This window comes from Balaenoptera acutorostrata, chromosome 16, assembly GCF_949987535.1.
Source record: "Balaenoptera acutorostrata chromosome 16, mBalAcu1.1, whole genome shotgun sequence".
Taxonomy (NCBI): Eukaryota; Metazoa; Chordata; class Mammalia; order Artiodactyla; family Balaenopteridae; genus Balaenoptera; species Balaenoptera acutorostrata.
The window spans coordinates 8,200,023-8,219,390 of record NC_080079.1 but is presented as its reverse complement, the minus strand read 5'-3'; the positions used below and the strand labels follow the sequence as shown (position 1 = coordinate 8,219,390).

At 51.1% G+C, this 19,368-nt stretch overlaps 1 protein-coding gene across 4 annotated transcripts in view; it reads right to left on the bottom strand.

Moving 5' to 3' along the window:
- CHST15 (carbohydrate sulfotransferase 15) overlaps positions 1–19,068 on the bottom strand; it is an 83,604-nt gene extending 64,536 nt beyond the window's left edge. Inside the window, exon 1 of one of the 4 annotated variants that reach the window (XM_007173261.3) lies at positions 18,919–19,068. The gene's annotated coding sequence lies outside the window, so the exon portion shown is untranslated. Of the gene's footprint in view, positions 1–17,184; positions 17,595–17,820; positions 17,971–18,204; positions 18,264–18,918 lie in introns of those variants that run through there. The other 3 variants (XM_057530743.1, XM_057530741.1, XM_057530742.1) reach the window with 3 other exon arrangements.
- Between the last annotated feature and the right edge of the window lie 300 nt (positions 19,069–19,368).

Here is a 19,368-nt window from a genome sequence, read left to right as displayed (position 1 = left end):
GCACCAACAGGCACGCTCACATATCACCCCTGCCCCCCATGTCTCCCCCTGGCACTCATCACGGTTGAAATTAAATAATCATTTGACTCAGTTTTTGTACCTCATCCACCCAGCAGAACCCAAGCTCCATGAGGGCAGAGGCTGGGCATGTCTTAGCCACCACCGGCTCCCAGCAGCCGATGTTTATTTCCTTGTCTGTGTCCATCTGTGGGTTAAGGCTCAGAGTGGGGACACCAAGGCATTCCCAACACTTGGCTGTCCATCAATCTTATTTCTCCCTCTCCTTGACATCTCCTGTAGAAAGAGTGGTGTGCAGCCGTGGGGCAAGTCCTAGAATCAAATCTCAGCCCAGCCACTGCCAGCTGGTTGACCCTGGGCAAGTTACCAAACCTCTCTGAGCTTTATCTACCCCTCAGGGCTGGAGGGGAGACTCACTTAGGTTAATCACTGACCATAGTGTCTCAAACATGATAGCATTATTTTCTTGTATCTTTACAGTTTCCTTCCATTTGAGGCCATTGTCCAAGAAGGCCAACTCGCAGGCCGGAACAGGGATCCAGCGCCTGATTCATTCATTCATTAACAGGTTCCACTCAGTGCAGCTGGCCCAGGCACAGGACACAGTGGGTGGACCCCACAGACAAGATCCCAGCCGCTTCGGTGTTTGTGAGGTTTTGCAGCGGGGAGAGGTGTTTGCACATTCATCTTTTTGTGTTTCTCTCTCTCTCTCTCTTTTGGTTTATGCATCAAGATTTTTTCCCCCAATAGCTTTAAACCCAACATATTATTTATCTAAGACTCCCGCACCAGGTAATAAAAATATTATAGGGTTTTTTCCTATTATTTTTCTTTTCAAAATAAAAACAATGATTGCAGATGTCTTCACAGGGAAAATAAATAAAACCAGCTTTTGTTTGCACACCAAGGTGCTATAACTTGTCATTTCCTGAGTAAGTTAAGTGCTGGCTGAGTGTAGCCTTGAAAGGGAGGACCTGATTCCGGCCACCCAGGTACCACAGACAGTCTTGGGCTCAGCAAGGGCAGCTATGGCCTCCAGAACCACCTGATTCCTGACCAGCAATCTCTCCCCAGCCAGGAGATGTATAAAAGACGGTTTCTTTCTTTCTTCGAGCATCACAGCCCCATTCAGACCCATCAGCTCGCGACAATGAAAGGAGAGCACAGCGTCCCGGCTCCCTTTGAGCTCACACACACCCCCAGTGACCTCTGTACAAACTGAGAACAAAAGGCGGGGAATCCAGTGGCGTCGCAGTAACTCCCCCGAGACGTGCCTCTGAAGAGCTTTCCTTAGGGATTCTGAGCGGAGCAACCCCCAAGCTCCTCCCCCAATAAAAAATAACTTTAATCCTCATTCAAGATCACCAGTTCCAATTTAAAACCTGCAAGTCCCGGCTCTCCTCTGCTGGAACCTCCCCTCTCTTTGGCAGGCAGCCCTGGATGCTACCTTCCGCTTCTCCACCGGCTTCTAAGAGGAAACAGGCACCCGCTGAGCCTGTGCAAGTCCCAGCTCAACACGCGGGAGAGAACAAAGACTGAACACAAAGAAGAACCGGGCCTTCCAAGCCCTGCAGCCACTTGCTCCAGAGGAGGGATGCTTCAGGCGCTGGAGTCTGTTTCCTCGCCAAGATGCGCTGTCCGCCCCCTCCCACCCCCGACTTGGCACACTGGCTCTCTCCAGGTTTGGGAAAGGACGAGGGTGACCTACAGGGGTCCTGAGATCCTGGACCTCTCCAGAGGCCTTCCACTCAGCTGGGAGGGCACAGCCCAAGCAGTGGACACCAGAGATGAAGGCCAAGATAGGATGGAGCTGGCCCTCTAGGGACCGAGGCACAGGGTTACAAACAGAAACACACATTAACCATTGCGAGGTGCTGGATTTTGTCAGCCTTTTATACTCTGCAGTGAAAAATCACTGGCTTTATACACACACATCCACACACGCACACACCCAAAATCTAGAAGGGTTTTGTATCCTCCTCCAAGCTGAGCTGTCACACAGTAGGAATTCTGGTCCTTGTACCTGTCCATTCTGAAGACAAAGGTGGATTTTTCCAGATTCCTGATGCATGGAACCCGAGAAAGCCACATAAAATCCCACCAGCAGACCAGGACAATCTCTCCATGAACCGATTCAGCTCAGCAAATCTCTCCTAAGCATGTACCGGGGTCAAGAGGCCTGCCAGAGCCCGCAGAGCACACCTAGGTGACGTGGCCACAGCCCTGACCTCCTGATGCTTACAGTCTACTGTTCCCACAAGTTGCTACAGGTCAAGGTGGTCTAGGATGAGCGTGATACAAGATGCCCAGGGACAGCTCCGAGGGCTGCAACCCAGCAGTCACACAGGGCCCGGTGCCCAGAAGGGCCCCACACTTGGTTTAATGCTCTACTGTCCCCACTTTGAAGTTCTTAATAATTTTTTCATAAGGGGCTTGCATTTTCAGGTTGTACTAAGGCCTGCAAATTACAGAGCCAGTTCTGGAGATACCGAAAGAGTAATACAGTCAGGATTAAACGGAGAGAGAAATCACATCCAGAGAGCTTCTCTTATTCCTGGTACATGTAACAGCTAAAGTACAAATGAATACTTGGAAATGGCATTACACCCTGGGTTTAATCCCATCATTGGTTTAAGGAGAGACCTTTCCAGGGTCATTGCAGAATCAGAATCTTCCATACTATACCAGGAGTGAAGTTAGCAAAATCAGTTTCCATGAGCCTGTTTATCATAACTCTGGTCTATAACAGCATCTTTTCTAATGCAGCTCGGCCTGACGATTTTAAAAATACGGGGACCTTTAATTAATCAAGCTAATGTGATTACAAAGCCATCCCAGAGTCTAGCCATCTCAGAGGCACTCAAGTGGAGGCCCCGCCTGTGAAATTTATGACCTGAAGCTTACGCTCTTCCAGCCCCTTTAAATGGGAAAATCTTTACCTTAGTGGAGGGATGAACTCATTCCACAATCTGAAAAAAAAAAATTAAGCCCTTCCACAAGTGCTCTGCTCTGTTAGTTTTTACAACTCGTCCGCAGACAACGAGGTTTAAATACCATTTACCAACAAGCTTCATTTTAACCTTCCTTTGCGGAGGATGCAAAATCAATTACGTATCTGCTGATAATGTCCTTGCATCACGTTCTGGTGGCATCTCACAATTAATGCGGTCCATGAGGCTGACCGTGAGCGGCTTCACACAACACCTTCTGGCTATTACAAGCATCACTCTGACCCATTCTGACCCCACAGGGGGTTCAGACACAGCACAATGCATGGGGATTTTGCATCTTTAAGAAATCAGTTTGTAGATGGTTTAATTAAAATACACCAGAGCATAATTCAATTGGAATTGAGGTTCCCATCAAACCAAATTAGGCAGCAGAAATCTTCCCAACCTTAAAAGTCCCTACAAGGGACAGGGTAGAAATTTCACTCAGCTCTTTGGAGTGTTTCTTCCTCTACTGATATAACTGTTTTCACCAGTAAAACCAACTGCATTCAAAGACAGAAGGGACATGACATCTTCTCAGCCAAGCCCCTCGTGTTGCAGGTGAGGAAAGAGGCTCAGAGAAGTCAAGTAAGCAGCCCCAGGACACAGAGCAGTCAGTGAGAACTGGGACCAGAGATGCAATGGCCTGAAAAAATGAGGGCAGCCCTACAAGGTAAGAGCCAGCAACCTCTAAAGTCAGACTGCCTGGGTTCAAGTCTCAATACTATCATTCATAAGCTACCAAAACCTGGGCAGGGTGACCCTCTCTAGCCTCAGTTTTCACATCTGTAAAATGGAGGTGTTAATCGTGTCTGTTTCAAAGGTTGCTGAGAGTAAATGGAATAATGTAAAGTCTAGGACATACTAAGTACCCAAATGTGGGTTACTATTATCAGAACTCAAGTTTCTCAATTCCCTGTCCTGTGTTTTATTTCACGAAACTGTTCTCTATATTATAGGTTCTTTACCTCTGAGAATCTCCCAGATCTAGGGAAGAAGGCTATGTGTGTGCACACCCCAGGGATGAGGCACCTACAGAGCACCTGGTGGGCACACGGAGACATGAAATGCATAAATTGTGGGTCTTCCAGAATTTGTTTTGATCTGATCAAAACTAATTTTAACTGATGGCCAACTGGAAGGAATCCAAAAACAATCTAAAAGATAAATGACAACATTGAAGTTCATGAAATTCTAAAATGCTTCCAAAGTGCTGTGGGTCCCTAGGTTTAATAAAATTAGATGGCAGCAGAATAAGGTCTGTAGCTTAGTGATGGCATGGTACCCATGTCAATTTCCTGGTTTTAATAATGTTCTATGGTTATGTAAGATGTTATCATTGGGGGAAGCTGGTTGAAGAGTACATAGGAACTCTATTATTTCTGCAACTTCTTGTGACTCTAAAATTATTTCAAAATAAAAAGCAAAAATAAAATTATGAGGCAGAATCTAGGAGCGCCAAAAGATTAAGGGGACTCTTGGCAAGTCTTCAACATGTCAAAACATCTGGGGGTCGCCATGGGAGGGAGGAAGAACCTCCACGTTCTTCTTGGCCCTTCTTGGCCCTTCTTGGCCAAGGAGCACAGGAGGAAGTCAAGTCCTGAGGGACGGATGGGACTCGGTCAAGGCCAGGGGAAGAAAGCGATGCTCAAGGCAGGGGCCGCACCAGCACGGGAGTTTGCTATGCCCTGATTCCCCCTCCAAAGGGTCCCCTCTCCCCGAAGTGGGCTGCCTGGAGCTGTCACCGAATTCAAGTGAACAGCCACATGCGCACCTCTGGGACTTCACAGACTATTTCAGTCTTGTTTTTATGAGTGTGGTTTCAGCTGCCCACCCAAGACTTCCCCCGTCAAGCATGTGCTTACATAAAAATAACTTCTGCTCTCAAACCCTAAGTGAGAGGACAAGGAGGATGGGGGTTTTCTTTGCTTCTCACTAGCCCTGCTTTTTGGAACTGCAGCAGCTGTGGGCCAGCCAGCACGGGACAAGGGTTCTTCACCCAGAGATGAGACAGTGAGAAAGCGAAGCTGTAAAGGAAAATTTGGGGGATGTAGAACAGAAAACAACGGGCATCAACCCAAGGGTGCTCTAAACCAAGTCCTCTGACCAGCTCTCCCAAGCCTACCTGATCCCATCCCATCAACTGATCCCCTCCTGGGATCTTGGCATTGGCTGTTCCCTCTGCCTGGGATGCTCTTCCCGAGCTGCAGACAGTGTTGCCTTCTTGTCATTCAAGAATCAGCTTAGACGTCACCTTTTTGGAAAGGCCTTCTCCGATCACCCAGACAGTCACTTCCCATCCCATAGCACTTATTATTGTCTGTTCTCTGATATTCGTGAACTCATCCATGAGAATATACACTCTGTGAGTGCAGGGACCCTGTCCGTCTAATTACTGCTGGATTCCCAGCTCCTAGGACAGCATTGGGCACACAGTAGGTCCTCAATCACTGGAGGGCGGCTCTTAAAGGGGGTGCAGAGCCTGAGTCAGAAGAGTTGAAGATGAAGGGTCAGGCTCTCAAATGGTCTTCGTTAATGAAGTTGAAGGATCAGGGGCAAGTCATTTCACCCCCGCAGGTCTCGGTTTCTCCAGCTGGAAAAGCGGGGTGAGCAGGACAGGAAAACAACCCAGACGACCGGTAAGACCCTTGCCGTTTCCACACTGTGGGTCGAGGTTTTCAATCAATCAATGTATTCTTGCCTTTCCTCCTTTCATCCATTTGTCCATCCATGCAATCACTCTTTCCCATGGGCTGGGTCCTGGGGATATAACCTTGAGTGAGACACACCTCCTATCCTAAAGGGACAAATAACCTTCTAGTGGCAGAGAGGGAAAGGAGGTAATTCCTGCACTGACCAGCTAAGGGCCAAGGAGACTCCTGGGTCTCTGGCTGGGCCATTCATGCAGAGAAGGAAACCAGAGATAAAATCCCACAGATGCTGCAGTGATGGAACATGGATGTTAGTTACATCCAGGGAATCTGATCAAGAAACCCAAAGAGAGTCACAGTCGAGGACAGACTGAGGACAGAAGAGGATCACTCCTGAGATTTCTGCAGATTATCTGTCCCCCATCTTTGCCATGGAAGGACTGGAAATCCTCCTCAGGAGAACAATTACAATCACTGCTACATTCCATCTTAACTAAAGAGTTTAACACACGCACCCACGTACGAACATGAGCACACGTGAGCACACATGAGCACACACACACACAGATGCCCTGGGCCAACCCCTGAAGAACTCATGTAGGACTGCAGTATGCATATTTCTTTCAAAACGCCCCATAGGAGTTCTGAAGTGGCACCCTGGATTTAGAGTCAACGAGCCGCCTGCAAAGTTTCCTTCTGATTACAGGTGTAGAGGTCAATGAAAACAGCGTGAAATGTATCCAGGAGGATCTTAGCAGGTGAACTTTCCTAAGCATCGAGAACATTCCAGTCACAAAACAAAAGCTAGTCTCGGGGGGTGGGGGGGCGCGGGGTGTGATGAACTGGGCAATTGGGACTGACATGTATACACTGATGTGTATAAAATTGATAACTAATAAGGACCTGCTGTATAAAAAAATAAATAATATAAAATGCAAAAAAAAAAAAAAAAAGAGACAACCAAGAGCTAGAGCTAGGCTGAATGATAAGGTTCAGACAACAGACTGGTGATTGTTGGGGGGCAGGGAAGGCTGAGGGGAGGGGAAATGAGTGAAGGTGGTCAAAAGGTACAAACTCCCAGTTATAAGATAAATAAGTTCTGGGGAATCGAATGTACAGCACGGTGACTATAGTTAACAATACTGTATTGTGTTTTTGAAAGTTACTGAGAGTAAATCTTAAAAGTTCTCATCACAAGAAAAAAAATTGCAACTACGTGAGGTGATGGATGGCAGCTAAGCCTATTGTGGTGATCATTATGCAATAGAAACATATATCAAATCATGATGTTGTACACCTTAAAGTAATACAATGTTATATGTCAATTATATCTCAGTAAAACTAGAAAAAAAAAAGGAAAGAACAAAAAAACAAAAGCTAGTCTGGGGATTCAGCTCAACACCCCCGGGACGCACCCCCAGCCCTTGCAACACACCCACCCGGGAGAGCTGCCCGCAGGTCCCGCACATTTCCTTCCTGGCTGTGGCCCAGCCTAACTCTTTAAAAAAACAACTTCATAATGTACCCTGGAGTCACAGTCACAGCCCCTTGTTTATGGGCTCGGCCAGATCAGATAAAATTTCATTCTCTGAATTGGTTCCTAATTTAATTACTCTCCGGATAAGCGCTGGCCTCCCGTGGCTGCAGGGGACGGACTCAGAAGGCACTGGCGCCACGAGCCACGAGCTGCACTTCTCGTTTGGCAGCTGGTGGAGGGTGAGTTGCTCTGGGGCCTTTGCAGATCAAAGGGGATTAGAACGGTGGGCTTGGGCCAGGCGGGCACCGTCCGTCCACCCGACCAGCCTGTTGTCGCCAGCCAATCAAGAGGGTGACCTGCGGTTTTACTAAGCGCTCAGGGAAAACGTTCAGGGTAACTGGACTGACTCTGAAAACCCTAATTCAGTCCTGACTCTGTGGCCTCTCTGGGCTTCGGTTTCCCCATCTACAAAATGGGGCTGCACTGTGTTTCCCTGAAGCCCTTTCCAAGCCCTAGAATTCAGACAATTCAGGTGGGGATCAGAACCTCATCTGAGAATCAAGCCTTCTCGAGGGCCAGGGAAAAAGCACATAAAAAAGTAAATGAATCTTATTATTAAAAGCAAGTAAAAATATCTCATAAATTTTAATTCTAGAAAAGGAAACGTGTCCACACAAAAACTCATAAATGAACGTTTATAGCAGCACTATTCATAAGGGCCAACAGGTGGAGAACACCCAAATGTCTATCAACAGATCAATGGATAAATAAAATGTGGTCTATTCATACAATGGAATATTATTTGGCCATAAAAAGGAATGAAATACTGATATACGCTACCATATGGATGAACCATAAAACATTATGTTAAGTGAAAGAAACCAGACCCACACAAAAAACATATTACATGATTTCATTCATCTGAAGTCCAGAATAGAGAAATCAATAGAGATAGAAAATAGATTCCTGGTTGCTTAAGGCTGGAGGGTGGGGGGTGAATGGAGAGATAGAGGGCTGATAGCTAATAGGTACATGGTTTCTTTTTGATACAATGAAGTGTTGTAAAATTACATGTGGTGCTGGTTGCACATGTCTGTGAACATACTAAAAACTACAGAATTGTGTACTTTAAATGGGTGAATTTTATGTTATGTGAATTACATCTCGTTAAAGCTGTTTTATAAAAAGGACAGGTTGAATGGGCAAAAAAGTCTGTTGCATGATTTGGGAGATTGGGATTGACATATATACACTAATACGTATAAAATAGATAACTAATAAGAATCTGCTGTATAAATAAATAAAAGAAATAAAATTCAAATTAAAAAAATCGGATGAGAACTTCGTAAAATAAATATATATATACACATAAATACACACACACACACACACACACACACACACGTCTCCCTAAACAATCCTGTACCTTCATAACTGATCCAAAGGTACATAAACCCACACACACACAGAAAAAAAGAAACTGCTGACTTAAAAGTGGGCAGGCCTGCATTTTTCTATTGATTTGTTTCAGTTTTAACAGCCAAAAGCAAATTTATTTTCTACCATCTAAATGGCAACTGAGGTTTCATCTACTTTCCAATACATCATTTTTATTCTCTGAGCCAAACTGTGAACAATGCAAAAGATCCGTGGATTTTCAGCTGTCGACCCATGGGCAAAAGATTTTTTTTTTTCCTGGAAGCTATTTCCAATAAAGAGGCCACATTTGTTAAGCTCACTCTTCCCTTTTGTACATCTTTCCATATCTAATTTCTCACAGAAACTGCTACAGAGCAGGTATAAATAGCTTTTCAAAGTTAGGGCAACACAGATATCAGGCTGATCCCACTTTCATTAATCGGAGCCTTCTTTCATCCTCTCATTTAGTGCTGCTGACAACTTTCTTAGCCAAGTTCAACATGTCCTAAAAGCAGCTATTTCCTCTGACTTTCAAAATAGTGCGCTTGGATTACTGGCCTGAAGTGGGGTTGGATGGGGCCTTCCTGGAACTATTATCTTTATAGAGAGTTGTGACAGAATAAGGGAAGGTCCCATCACTGAAGGTCAGGCTACAGATGACCAAAGAAAAGGCAATCGTGAGCTTCCCACGGTTCAAGAACACCCAGGTACACAGGAAGATGGTCCTCCCTAAGGACTCACCATTTCTAAGCCCACACAGTGTTTCTTTCAGACAAGAAATACTGATGGGTCAAAGTAAGAGGCAAACAGGGGAAGTTTAGTGCTTAATGCTGGATGGTACACAGGCAGCGTGGGCCTACAACTCAGCTCTCCACGCTCCTCCCCTCAGACCACCACCCTGCTTTACTTCCTCCCCTGGGTGGGGCTCAGCATCCTGGGACCCCAAGCAGAAAGATGCTTGAAACTCCTATAGCCAGGACACCATGCCCTTTGCAAGACAGGGAAGGAGTCCTGCTACCTCAAAACTGAGTCCCAGTCCTAACGCAACAGTGCCCAGTGGGAGAGGAGGTGTTGGCCCCACCAGAGAGAAGGGCCCTGGGCTGGCTGGGATGCCAGACAAAGGAGGTCCTGGTAGCAGCCAAACAGAGGCCAGAGCTGGGGGGCCCCGGCCCTGCCAAGACCCCCCTGGGTCCCCACTCATTTGTTCTTCACCCTGTGATGAGAGGGAGGTTTCCAGGCGGGGCACGAGCCTGGATTCAGGGCTGGCTTATGGACTATGTTGGCCCTCTCCAACAGACCAGACATCGCCCACTCTGTATTTGTTGAGAATCTGGAGAGAGGCTTTCCATCGAGGGCTGCCAACAGAGAGTTTGGAGAATAAATCCACCCAACACACACACACACACACACACACACACACACACACAGTGCCAGGAGCAGAGGCCCTGGCCCAGCCCGACTGCAGCCCCCAATCTCTCACTCCAAAGAAGAGGGCAGAGACCAAGTAAGTGGTGATATCCTGCCTCCAGCAAATGTCTGACAAATCTGCACTTTTCTTCATGGAAAATTAAAAAGCTAAACTGCCCCAAGAATCTGATGGAGGAGGACATCCTCCAGGGGCCCTCAGACTTCATCCTTGAACCAGAAACGAGAAGGCGGAAAGAACACCAATCCCCGCATTCGTCTCACATCTTCCTACAGCAGCAGCAATTCTGAAATCAGGTGTCTGGTTACATGACCCAGAGATGAGCCAGCTGCGGCCAACTCCCACCTGGATGTCTAGGAAACTGAGGACAGAGAAGCCGGCCGGTCCCACGGGACCTGGGCCAAAACTTCGCCCTGCCCGGGGTGGTTGCAACTTAATAGACAGCGTGATCATAAGTGTCTGTCGGGAAACCCAACTACTTGACCCAATTCCCCGGGGCAACTCTGCTTTCTTGTAATCCTGGAGATCCCTTACGTGCACAAAGCAAATACGGTTCTGTGTGTGTACATTTGGAAGACTTTATATAAACAGGTTCATGAATCAGAGGCAGTAATCCTCTGTAGACCAATAGTCTGATTTTTGGTTTGGAAATTATGGTCCCTATAAATACGTGCCAGGACATACTTTATATTTTTAATGCAAATATTTACATTCCAAACAAAGGAGCATGGAACTTAAAGACAAGCTATTTATACTGGCCATAAGAAACGCTAACGGCCGCCACATTTCTTTCCTGAGGAAATGGCTCCTGCTTCTACTCCTGAAATACCAACCAAAATTCCATAACGTTTATCCCCAAGACTCTCAAGACACAAAAGAACTGTGGTCACTACCAATTTAATAGCCCAAAAATCTAGTGTCAGGAAATCCAAGGTTATTACATTAGGCTCTTGACTCCTTCAGAAATTTAGTGACAAGCATTAACTCTCCTGCACCATGCTGCCAAATTGGGGATACTTTTCTGTCTTCTGGCTGCACACCCAGAGGCCCACAAGAAATCCATCACAGCCCTTTCTCCAGGACTAGCTGGCTTTTGATGCATTAATTCAACAAATGACAGTCTCTCGTGACTGAGTGGGCCCCCAGACAGCCTCCTCACCCTTGAGAGGCTTGCTGGGCCTGGGTGAGTGGACCACACCCAGGAAAACTAGAAAGAACGTGGTATAAAGTAGGTTGAGTTCAATAGCGTAGAATTGCAGACGCTCAGAGGAGGATGGTAACACCTGGATGGGAGGATATGGAGAGATGGTAAGAATTACTGGCAAAGCTTCCCGAAGGTGGTGATGGGAGGGGGGGCAGGGGGCTGATGAAGGTTCAGGCCATGCAAAGAGGGGGCTGGATCCACAGTTCCCCTCTGGGATGAACCAGGAGGGAGAACCAAGAGGAGGCAGAAAAGGCTCTCCCACTCAGGCTACCAGGCTGTCAGTCAGCCCGTGGCTCCGCGGGCACACCCCCCCCCTTGTAAATTACATGTGTGTTACAAAGGCTAATCATTATCTCAATCTGGCTAATCACTGCCATGCTCTGCAGATAATAAGGCCTGGTTAACAGGCTCACTTCCTAATCTCAATGTCCCCCTCAATATCCTTTTCAACTGCATATCTAATGCTGCCCTTATCAACTTATGCCTAATAGGTGCCACGTGCCAGGCCCAAACCCCTGCCCCCCGCCCCCGTGGGTCAGGCCCTGGGCTAAGTACTTATTATTTGCTGTGTGTGGAGGTGGGGTGGGGGATCGGGGGTATCTTCTTGCGCACTCCTGATGATTCCTTCCTCGTGGAGAGAGCGCCACCTGTGTACCACCACTTGTGTCTACACCTGGTGGTGTCCATCCACCCCCATCCCAGGAGTGTGCAAGGAGGACCTAGACAGACATAGGTAGCCTGGCCTTGCCTCTTCCCACACAGAGTAGGCACTGCCCCCTGCTGGCTGCCCTGTGGAGGAAGGGGGCCGCCCCAGGGAGAGGCTGCCGCTTTCCCGCTCCACCTGTGACACAGGGGAGGTCAGCCGGCCTAACTGCCCACTTCTCACTTGAGGATTGCGATGCCCATGTGCCCACCGGTTCAATCACATTCTACCTTGTCTACTTCAGTCGGGAACAAACATTGCATTTTTACCTCCACCCATCTTTCTCCTCCCCTCTCTCTCAGTAGGTTCAGAACTTGGCCAGGAAAGAAGGGTTCAGTTTGGGGAGCTCCCTTGAACCCTAACTTGTACTACTGGTACTCAAACTACACTACAAGGACAAGGTAGAGATTATTAACCCCACTTTACAGATGAGGAAACCGAGGCACAAGGAGATTAAACCACTTGCCCAGGGTCATGATCAAACACAGGTCAACGTGGTGCCCAGGCTCACCCCACCACCTCCAAGGGTCTATACAGGATTCAACACCCAGGCTAAAAGAACATCCGCATGATGGGCACCAAACATTTGGTTGATTGGAAAATGAAGGTGCTGGCCGAACTTACTTCATCCAGCCCGAGTCAGTTAACGTGTGTCACGAAGGGCGGACAGAGCTGCCCAGACCCCTTTCAACAAGGGGTGAGAAAATAACACACCTTCACAGACCTCTCAGACTCTGAAATGCACCTTCTAACATCACAGCAAATGTGCCACGGGCCCCGGCCCTTGGGGCAGCTCCCTACAAGGGCACAGCAGAGCGGGACAGAACTTCCCCCAAGATCCAGGGCTGCCCCGAGAGGGATAGAATTGCCAACTCTCAGGCCCTTTCCCCCTCAGAGGCCACTTCACTATGTTTTCGACCACAGGGAGCAAAAAGGGTCAGCAATCACATACCCCATTTCAAGAGAAGACGTGAAACCACCAGGTTCCCTCATATCACTGGAAAAAACAATTGCGCCTGCCCTGTAATCCAATTATTTGCCCATGTTGGGGTATTTTGCAGGCACCTGGGTAACTAGGCTGCCTGTTTCAATATTTTTATCACAAACACAATTCTGGAAAGTGTCCAGGTTTCCATTATAATGATACTCTCCGCTTTTGAGGATCTGCCAACCTCACTTTCTTCAGAGACCTGAAAGGCCTGGACCACGACAAACTCTAGAAATGTAGCATAGGTGTCAGGGAGAGCCTGCCCCGGCAAAAAGGCACCCCCCACACCTGCTCAGTACTCTTTGAAGCTTGCAGTGGTGCTCAAGATGTAACATTCAAAAGCCAGCCACCCCAGCACATTTCCTGGTCTGCCCTGGGCTTAAGCCCATCTCATAGGAGCACAGCCAAACGGACCTACAGCCTGTCCACAGCGTTCCGCTGGAAGCATCCCAGAGGGCAACTGTGGATCCAGCCCCCTCTTTGCACAGATGAAGAAGTAGCCCAGAGAGGTGAAGCAACCAGCCTGACTAGAATCCAGTGTGTCCTGGGGCTCCTGGCCTTACGGGGTGTCAGAGAAGCCCTCTGAGGTAGAATATGCTAGAATTCCACCCCCCACACACACCAAGAAATATACACATCTACATAAAAAACTGTACGTGCAATTTCAGAGAGATCAGAGACGTCCCCCGTCCCTGGTTATGAGCTCTAGAGCTAAAGAACACCACAAAAGCCGATGTTTCTTAAGCACTTACTGTATGCCAGGCACCACTGCAAGTGTCCGGCAGGTATTGTCATGTATAGGCCCCCAGCCCTCAGGCCAGGGGTGAAGTCGCCCCAGACCACTCCAATGTCAGAGTCGCTAACCCAGGCTCCTGCCACACTCTGGGCAGCACTGTGTAACTCTGACTTGCACAAGTTCTGCCTCGCCCACTACTCTGAGTGCTGCCTCTCAGCTCCCACGCACCTGGCCCTGGGCCTGCACCTGGAAGAAGGCGTAAATGCTGCATGTAGCTGCTGCTGATGAAAGAGGCTGCTTGCGTTTCCTGTACATCCTTTTCGAAATCAGCAGAGACTGAGAACCTACTTTCTTCTGCCACCTCCCCGCCCCTTACCACTTGCTGATTCACGCCCGCCTTCCCCTTCTAGAGCCACGATTGTTTTTCTCCACCTCCAGCCCCATTTCCCTCCTTCCTCCACTGCCATTCTGTGCTCCTAGCTCCTGCACATCCGGATGGCTGCAAGCTTCTTCCCTGTGATCTCCAACAGCCTCCCTGCCCTCTGATTGAGACAAAGGGGGACACCTGTCTGGCCTGGCTGGCACAGGGCCAGCTGGGAATCAGTAGGGGCCCAGCAAATGACAGCTGTTATGACCAAATGTCTTCCTCCCCAACCCCCGTACTTAAAAAATATATATATTCTGTATTGGCCCAAATCCACACAAAAACCTTTACTTTTCTTCCTAGATATGGAGACTGGGTACTCAGTAGACAACTGCCACCTCTATGCTTCATTTCATGCTGTGAAGACACGGGTCTACACATAAATCATCTCGTCCCAGTGCTTCATTTTAAAGGATGAGCGCCTCAGGAAGGAAATCAGACCCCAGCACTTGAGAACAATAACGAAAGACCCCGTGCAAGTCAAAACAGTCTCCCAGTATGTCGTTAGCTAAGTGAGAAGACAGGCTCTGGATTCACAGCAAAGCAACACAGTCACGGCGGAACTCAGTCAACATCACCTGAGCATCCTTTCAGGTGGGTGTACCGTTCTCACCAGTGGCTGAAAGTGTCGCTTCTAAATCACGTGCTGCTAAAAGAGATGCCCAGTGACAGAGGGCTCACACAGTGACACTCCCAGGCCAGCTACGTTTCAAAATAGTTTCTGTTTTTAGAATTTAAGGAAACTCCTCTCTCATACAAATGCGTCCCAAATGACACCTGGCAATCCAGGGCCTGCTGAGACCTGGGGACCAGGACAGGGTCTGGATACAGGGACAGGAAGCAAGAGCTCTCCACCACAGCGAATGTCCATTCATCTAGAAGTTTCCAAGAGGCTCCAGCCCAGCAGGGTGGGATGAAAGAGCCTGCCCAGGAGCTGGAGAATCAGAGACCTGGGCTGACTCTCCACTTCTGGGCTGTGTGACTTCAGACCCACTGCTCCAAGCCTCAATTTCCACATCAGTAAAAGGAGACCCCTCCTCCACAACCCACCTCTCACTTTCCTTGCCTTACTGTCCTGCCCACCTCTGAACGCAGCTCGCTGTTCATCTGTCCATCGGGTACAGGCATTTTTGCCTGCTCCTTTCCTACGAGGGCTGGGACTCTGTCTTATCATGGTGTACTATTTGATAATGAAATTACATGAAAAGTTTTAGGCAGGGTGTCTCTTTCCACATGACAAGAATTCATTGCTTTGCAAGGCAGAAATAGAGACACAGATGTAGAGAACAAATGTATGCACACCAAGACGGGAAGGGGGGTGGTGGTGGTGTGATGAACTGGGAGATTGCGACTGACATATATACACTAATATGTATAAAATAGATAACTAATAAGAACCTGCTGTATAAATAAATAAATAAATAAAATTCAAAAAAAAAAAAAGAATTCATCAAATAGCTATTGAATGGATGCATGACACACAGCACATGAAGGAGCCGGGCACATGGCCACAGGCACATTGGGCACCCGTCAATTCTCAGTCCCTCGGCCTCGGGGAGATGCGATCCCCATGCCCTGTCAGGTGTCACGTGTCTCTGACAGTGGGACGGCCTCCCCAGTACACAGACACAGGGCCAGATGTCAAGCTTCAGACCTCCTGGCAAAGCACTCACCCCACCCCCTACTTGTAGAACTGGAGCCCACACTTAAATGTCCCGGCTCGAGAATTCTCTTGAAAAGTAACAAGACCTGTCAAGTCGATTTTTTTTCCCCCAACTGGCTGGAGCTGAGTCAAAGCTGCCCTCTTTAGGTAGGGCATGTGCTCACCTGCCCAGGGCAGCCCCGGAGTGTCTCCCCTCTCCCCATCCCCTGGAGCTAGCCCAGATGCGGATGCTAGCCATGCCATCGGCAGATGCTAGGCGGATGCTAGCCAGCCACCTCCAGCCAGGCCCTAGGTGGCCTTGGACAACCACAATCTAATCACAACCCAGCCCTAACCTAAAGCTTCTGCTAATGCAGGTTCCAAGAGCCTGGGGCTCCCATGGCCCAGCTGGTTGACTTGGAGTTTCTTTTCTGCTCTTTCTCCAGACACCAAATAAGCAGAGTCCACTTCCCAACCTCTCCCAAACTTTCCTGTAAACATAGCCCCTTCCAGATGCAGGGATTAATCTTCTCTCCTTCAGGCCAGTGGAAAATCAAATTCCTCACCTCTTCTGGCCAGGGGCAGCAGCAACAGAGGAGAAGAAAGGTGCAGACACAGAGCCCTCAAGGCATCCACAGTGACAGTGCTGGGATGCCTGGCCATCTAACCATCAAAGAAAAGCAAGGCTCACGTGGGATCCACTATGGACAAACCTGCCTCTCCACCTCCCACACACAATATCCTGGATGAATTAACCCTGCTCACTGCAGTCATGCAATACCCAGAGAGAAAAAACACAGAAACATTATTGAATTTCCTTCAGAGGGCCCTAGAAATGGTTCTCCCGGGGAGCTGGACCTGGGAGGGAAGAAGAGCCCTGCAGCTCTACTTCTGGCTCAACCACGCACCTATGCACTGAGAGAGAGAGACCACGGCAAGCTACTTCACCTTGCTGGCTCAGTTTCCCCATGCAGCAGGAGGCAAGGAAAACATTTTCCTGCCAATCTTTCAGGAGTATTAGAGAGAAAAACGTATTTGATTAAAAACTACCTAATAAAAAGGCATTTTTATTCCCATGCTATTTTAAACAAAATCATATATGATTTGCACCTCAAGACAGCCTGATTCAACATACAGTTGGTAAAATTAATAAGTGCCACGTTCTAGAAGGGAGAGTTCCTGATTTTGCACCATTTGGGAGGGGGGCGGGAGTAGGAAAGCTGGGCATGGAAAATGGTGTGCGAGGTTCTAGAGGAACTTGGGGCAAATCTCCAGGCCTCAGTTTCCACCTGGGCGCCTCAGCGGGTGCACGTGCCCCCGGGCTGCTTTCTGCTCCAACACCGGCTGGCTGCCCTCTTAGGAACCGCAGCTGATAAAGAGGAGCTGGGGCCCTGCGAGCCCCTCGGCTCAGCCTCACAGAACAGCGCGCCACATCCCTTCCCGGGGCGTCCTGCGGCTTCCTGGACATACAACTTCATTCCCCAAAACTCCGTGCCATCAACTCACCCAACGTGAATGCAGCGAAGGGCCTCGGGGAACCGGAAAACGGGGGCCGGAGGAGCGAGTCTCAGCCCCAGCCTTTGCCGCCTCCTTCTCGAACCTCCCTGCTCGAGGCGCGGACGTCCAGCTGCCTACAGCCGGCACCCGAGCCCCAGCCTTCAGTCCACACCCGCCGCTCCAGCCCCGCGGGCCGACCCCGGGCGCAGGGCGGACAGGCAACCTGGGCACCAGGACCGCGACGGGGCGGTCAAGCAGCCGCGCCCTGGACCCCGGCGGCTCCAAATCCTAAACACACACGCACACACAAGCGCGCGCGCCGGCCAATCCGTTCGCCCGGAGGAGTCGGAAGGCGCTTCCACAGCTCTTCATTCATTCCCCCAAAGGCGAGGTTCCCTTCTCCCGGGCGCCTCCATCCCAAGACCCTAGGGGGCTCCAAGGGGGCCAACTGCGCCACGAGCCGCCCGCCATCCGCCCACGGCCGCCGAGTCCTCTCCACCCGCACACACAACCCAAAAGACTCGCGCTCCATCACGATCGGCAGCGTCGCCCCCGCGCAGGGGCCGTTGCCACCTCGGCTCCCCACAGCTTCGTCACCCCGCAGCCCCACCGCCCGGCCGCCCCGCTGCGCCACTCGGCTCAGACCTGCAGCGCTCGGCTCGCCGCGCCCAGGCCGGCCGGGGACGCCGCCGCCGCCGCCACCGCAGCCGGGAAGCGCCGGCTACTCCGGAGTCACGCCGCCTCCTGAGCTGCGGCGGGGCGCTGGGAGGGGGCAGAGGGCAGGGGGCGGGGAGGAAGGAAGAGGGAGCGGGGGGCAAAAGTTCAAGCCGCCCGGGGCCTCGCCGCGCCCCCGTCTCCTCCCAGGCCCGCCCCCGCGGTCCCCCTCCCAAAACCCGGTCCCACAGGCTTCGGCGCCTGGGACACCCCACCCCCCAGCCCTCCCCTCCCTGTGCGGCCGCGGGACTGGAGCCGGGGCGAGGACGCGGTTCTGAACCAGAGTCCGGGAGAGAGTGGTAGATGCACACCTACCTGCCCCGGGCCGCGCCTGGAAACTTCCCAGAAGTGCGCCGGGAAGCGGAGCGCATGGCTGGAGAATCCCCACCCCCACCCCCATCCCCACCCAAAGCGCGCTCTTAAGGAGAAAGCACGGATCTGTCGGTCCGTCGGTCCTCCGCTTGCAGCGCGCCGCCCCGACTCCGACTCCTGGGGTCGTTCTCCTGGACAGCCGGCCCGTGCGTGCCCTGTGGCGTGCGCCCCCCGCCGGCCTCCGGCTGTCCGCAGCGCCACCACCCTGCCGCCGAGTCCCCCGTCCCCGAGCTCCGACCGCATTTTCCCGAGCCGGGGAGCGGGGCGTGCGACCCTTCCCGCGGGGTCCCCAGCGCGCGGGGCGCCCAGAGCGCGGCCAGAACCGGCGGCGAGGGGACGCCCTCCGCTGGCGGCCGCGGTTGCCTCGGGGAGACTGGGCCGAGGGTCGCGGGGCCCAAACCTGCCTCGGCTCCGCGCGCTCGCAAGTTCATTGTCTGCCTGGGCCGTCGTCGCCGCCGCCGCCGCTGCCGCCGCGCCGGGAGCGCCGCGGGGAGTGAGGCTGCGCGCAGCCTCCGCCAGCCCGGACTCCCTACGCCCAGCCCGGGCCGCCCCCGGCGCTGCCCGGCCAGAAGGCGGAGGGGCGCCGGAGCCCGGAGCCAGACACCCACCCGCCGCTCGTCGCCGCCCCCGCCGCCGCGCCTGGCACCCAACTTGTACCTGAGAAGCCCGAGTCCAGCCCGGGAGCCTCTTCGGCTCGGGCTCCGCGGGAGCGCGCCCAGCCCCGCGCCTCGAGCCCCTCAGCCAGGGCGCGTCAACCTGACTCCCCGAGCGCAGGGAGGAAAAGTTTGGGAGTGACGTGCGGATGGCGAATGAAACATCCGAAAAGAACCCTCCCCCCGCCCCGTGTCGCGCTGACACACATCAGCTCGAGTCTGGAATGTGAGAAAAAGGCGTGTGCGCGGAGCGGTGGGTTTGGTTCCCGCCCCCTCCCCTTCCGAGTAAACACGGCTTGTGCGATGCGGTGATTCCGAATAGAAAGAAAACCGAAACCCCTAAAGTCTGCCAATGACACCCCTGCGAGAGACATTTTTAACGAACTTGGCGGTCTAGAGCCAGCCCATACGTTGATATTCAAGGCCACGGCGCTGGTGGGTTCCGCGCCCTCTG